The sequence below is a fragment of the Molothrus aeneus genome, chromosome 6 (assembly GCF_037042795.1).
Source record: "Molothrus aeneus isolate 106 chromosome 6, BPBGC_Maene_1.0, whole genome shotgun sequence".
Lineage (NCBI taxonomy): Eukaryota > Metazoa > Chordata > Aves > Passeriformes > Icteridae > Molothrus > Molothrus aeneus.
Window position 1 is genome coordinate 63,414,352 of NC_089651.1, and position 4,820 is coordinate 63,419,171.

A 4,820-nucleotide genomic window follows, 5' to 3' on the forward strand; every position below is an offset into this window, starting at 1 on the left:
CCCATGGAGGAAATAGTTTTCCTAAAATCATTACCGTTTTGGGGTTTTTTGCACTCCCCGGTAGCCTGAACGTTTCTACTGCTGCTTTTTTATTCTAAAGCTAGAATGGAAGGCCAAGATTAGAAATAGAGAGAGAAAAAGAGAGAAAGAAAGAGAGACAGAGAGAAAGACAGAAAGAGAGAGAGAAAGAGAGACAGAAAGAGAGACAGAGAGAAAGAAAGAGAGAGAGAGACAGAAAGAGAGAGACAGAAAGAAAGAGAGAGAAAGAAAGAAAGAGAGAAAGAAATAAAGAGAGACAGAAAGAGAGCGAGAGAAAGAAATAAAGAGAGAGAAAGAAATAGAGAGAGACAGAAAGAGACAGAAAGACAGTGAGAGAAAGAAAGAGAAAGAAAGAGAGAGACAGAAAGAAAGAGAGAGACAGAAAGAAAGAGAGAGAGACAGAAAGAAAGAGAGAGAAAGAAAGAAAGAGAGAGAGAAAGAAAGACAGAAAGAGAGAGACAGAAAGAGAGCAAGAGAAAGAAAGAGAGAGAAAGAAATAGAGAGACAGAAAGAGAGCGTGAGAAAGAAAGAAAGAGAGACAGAAAAAAAGAGAGAGAAAAAAAGCAAGAGAGAGAGAAAGAAATAAAGACAGAAAGAAAGAGAGAGACAGAAAGAGAGTGAGAGAAAGAAAGAAAGAGACAGAAAGAGAGCGAAAGAAAGAAAAAGAGAAAGAAAGAAAGAAAGAGAGAGAAAGAGAGAGAGAGCGAGAAAGAAATAGAGAGAGACAGAAAGAAAGATGGAAAGAGAGCGAGAAAGAAAGAGAGAGAGAAAGAAATAGAGAAAGACAGACAGAAAGAAAGAAAGAAAGAAAGAAAGAGATAGGAAGAGAGCAAGAGAAAGAAAGAACGAGAGAGAGAAAGACAGACAGAAAGAAAGAAAAGGAAAAAGGAAAGGAAGAAAAAAAAAGAAGGAAGAGAAAGGAAGAAAAAAATGAAAAAGGAAAAGGGTGAGAGTGAAAAAGAAAGAGCGAAAGTGGAAAAGGGGGTGAAAAACAGAGTGAAAAAAAGAAAAAAGAGTTGGAGTGGAAAAGAAAGGACATTCGGGAGGGGCGGTGCTGCCTAAGGTGCTTCCGCGCCCAGGAGCGAAGGAGCCGTTTGATCCCCCGGCGGGACCGCAGCTCCCGGTGGCGGAAAACGGAGCGGTGGCTGTCAGTCCGAGACTACAACTCCCGGCAGGCCCTGCGGCCGTAAAGCGCGGCGTCTGACGCAACGGCCGACGCGCCATATGAATGGCTGGCGGGCCGAGGCGGCCGCGCGCCGGGGGAGCGGGCTGGGCGCGGGGAGCTCCCGGCGCCTCTCCCGCGCGGGACGGAGCCGCGGCAGCGACGGTGGAGGGGCGAAGCCTCCGGCCGGCCGCCCGCACGGAGCCGAGCGGCGCGGAAGGGGCGTCTGCCCGGTGCCTCGGCCTCGCTCAGCGGTCCCGGTGGCGGGGGCTCAGCTCGGGCGGGGCGCGCTGCCGCCCGCCGATGGCGGAGCGCCAGGCGGTGCTTTGCTGCCGCGGGCCGGGAGCTGCAGGAGCCGCCCCGGGCGAGCGGCGCCGGGCGCTGCCGCGGTCACTGTGCGGCGGCTGGCGGAGGCGCGGGAGCCGCCGAGCTGCAGCCGTGTCCCTCGGGCTGCTGCCGCTGCTGCGGGCGGGGGCGGACGAGCGGCTGGAATGACACGGCTGCTGAGTGCCTCAGTGCTCGTGGCTCTTTCTTCCACGCAAACAGATGGAGCGGCATCGCTGAGCAGTAAAACACAGCGATGGCCCGGAGAATGGCGAGCGCAAGGAGCGCGCGGGCTGGATCCTTCTGCTGGCACAGGTGCGATCCGCAAACTCAGCCCCTTGTGCCCCTACCCTCCCGACCCCCAGGGGAAATGCTCTCCAGCCTCGAGCTGCTGCAAGACAAAACGCGTGATTTGACACTAGGGTCCGGAAAAGGTTTCCGTTTAGATTAGCAAATGCCTCAATTGTTCTTGGGTACATCCTAGGATCGGTTTTAGGCAGTGACTTTATACCGCTTGTCGGATTTTTCTTGTGCAATGGTAAGAAAATAGGCAGGTCTGATACTGGTTTCGCTTTTTTTCTACTTCATGTTCCATGAGCTGCTTTTATCCAAGCAATTGTTTTAAAGTTCTACTGTAGGCGTTTCTGGTTCACTTTTTTTTTTTTTTCTTTGCAGCACCCGTGACTTTTTTTTTTTTTTCTCTAAATCGGCAGCAAATATAGCTGAGTAAAATTACCTTGGTTTTCTTCCTTCTTAAATGTTTTTATTGATAATCCTATTTGAATATGCAGAACAAGTGGGTATGTCCTGTAATATATCCTAGCTTTTCTTGTTTACAGGGTACTCAGAAAATACTTTTCCCTTAGAGTCCCACTGAAACATTCTCAGTGCAATCTCCGTTAAGGTATGTGTTTACAAATAAGCCACCATCAGCTGAGATATTTGCCTGTGTACCTTTTCCTGTAATTCAGAGCTTGTGTTCTGTGGTTTTTATGATAAACCTATCAAACTTGCGAAACTGTTTTGCAAGTCTTAATCGTTGAAGGCAGCAAGAAGTGGTTTAAAAGCCTGTTCTTGAGCAGACAAAGGGAAAAAGTGTGAATTTGATGCTGAACTTGTCCTTTTTCATTTGACTTGCCTTGAATGATTTAGGAAGAGAGAGAACTAGAAAAAAGAGAGAAATAGAATTGGTTCTTGGGCCCTCCTAAAATGCTCCCCGTGATTCTGTGTGGAGCCAAAGTGAAGGGTGATGGAACAGAGCCCTGTGCTTTAGAAGGAAATCAATTTCAACCTGATCTCCCCACTGAGTCTCCCTAATTTCTGTTTTTAAAATGCAAACTAAGTTTAGGAAGTGTTGGAAGTTAGTATTTTGGGGAAGAAATGGCAGTTGCACCAACCGTTCCATTTCCCAGAGGCTCTGGGAACGATTCATTTTGTAAGCGCTGTAACTGCAATCGGTTGGTGGTTCGGGGTTGGAATGTGCACTTGCCCTCCTCTAAAGCACTCGTTCATTTGCATTTCAGTGCCAGGAGTCTGGAGAAACTGGAGAAGAGCCCAAGAGACATTTTTCATCCTGAGATACAAAAGGTAGGAAGTGACTTTTTTTTGTTTGGTTCTTTTTCTTTATGATTTCCTGGAAATAGAAGTAATTAAGTATAGATACTACTGGTTTGTTTCTTCCAGTAGCTAATAAAAATAATAATAATAATAATAATAATAATAATAATAATCGAATACTACTTAAACTGTCTCTTTATCCATTGAACTGGCCATTTCAAATCCAAACTTCTAAACACAAATAAAACCATCATCCTTGTAGAATCTTTAATAGGAGGGGGCTAAAGATGCTGTTTTTGTTGACAGGATTTACTGGTTCTTGAAGGGCAAGAGGTGAGTACAAGCCTAACTACTTCTTGCTCACAGACCCGTCCGGTGAGTACAGCTTTGTATTTTGATGGGCTTTTGATGACTTCTAAATCAATTGCTCGTTACAGTAAAAAGAAGTAATGTTTTTTTGAACCTGACAGCAAAAATAACTTGAAGCACCAACTTAATAATAATTGATCACCCATCTAAGTTAATGGTTTTATGCTATACTATCAAAGTTTAAAGGTAAATTATCGTGTAGTAGGAGATAGTATAAAATGTATGTTCTGATGTGTAGGATGTATGCAAAGATTAGAGGACCCAAATTGTTATGTCTTCTGTTTGACTGTTTACCAAATAATATTTGGTTTTATTTTCCAGGGATCGGTGAATTTTAAATTTGGAATCCTCTATGCTAAGGATGGTCAGCTTACAGGTGATGAAATGTTCAGTCATGGTGAGTTTTCCACCTTCTCCTTAATTGTTTTGCTCATCTGAAAAAAAAAAAAAAAAAAGGTATGTTTATTATTTGTTACCCTGTTCTGTCCGTTTCCTCAGTATTTGCTGGAGCTCTGCTTACCCAAGCTTTGGGTAAAACAAGCTTTGGGTTCCTTCTGTCCCACTGGGTGTTGCCCAGTTTGGTTGCATCTGGTGAAATTCACCCTGAGCCCTTACAGAACCAGCTCAAACCACGTGAGAGCCATTCGCAGCTCTCTCAGGACACCCGGAGGAGGATGGGTGACGTTTCTGAGCATCTGGCAAGTGTACTTCTATCAAAACTCGGCCTGTGTAATTTCTGGGGAAAACCCTTCTGTATCCTGGAGGGTTCCTCAAACTCTGTTGAGGATCCAGGTAGCAGTTGCTTACCTGGATGGTTCCAGCTCCTCAAGTTAACACTTGTACTCTTGCCCTGTAGTTTAGATCTATTGTAGTTTTGTTATTTTGCACGATTTTACGTCTTTGGAAAATAACGTGCGTTTCACTCTTTGGAACCTCTCGGATCATTCTTTGGTGCAGCACCACCTAATGGGACACTTGGCTGCTGTGCTGAAGGGCTTGGTTACTAGGATTGTAAATCCCGGAGAGTTTGTAAGTCTTCTGTCCCCAGGGAGGTGTCACGCTTTGTTCACTCTGTTTGTCAGGTGCTGCTTCTCGTCGGAAGTATTAACTTCAAACTGCCCTGTTCTTTTTTTAACTTTTTTTCCTGGTTCTCTCCGTAGGGCAGGGAAGGACTCTCGTATCCCGGTCGTCAGACTCAGCGCTGCCCGAGAAGATACAGAGAGTGTAAAAATCATAAGAAGCAAATAGGACTGCAGAGGAAACAAACTGGAGAGAACAAAAGGTGATATTGTTCTCCTTAGCCTGGATTAGAAACATCCCCTGTGCTTTGATGCCGGTGGCTGCCAGGGGCTCGTTAGGTCTTTTTAGG

The 4,820-nt window shown here is 45.4% G+C and overlaps 1 long non-coding RNA gene across 1 annotated transcript; it reads left to right on the top strand.

Annotated features, from left to right (window-relative positions):
• The first annotated feature begins 1,456 nt into the window (after nucleotides 1–1,456).
• LOC136558309 (uncharacterized) lies at nucleotides 1,457–4,566 on the top strand. The gene is made up of 5 exons (XR_010783850.1): nucleotides 1,457–1,840; nucleotides 2,365–2,429; nucleotides 3,049–3,112; nucleotides 3,389–3,415; nucleotides 3,773–4,566. It is a non-coding gene; the product is annotated as an uncharacterized lncRNA (long non-coding RNA).
• Nucleotides 4,567–4,820: the final 254 nt, after the last annotated feature.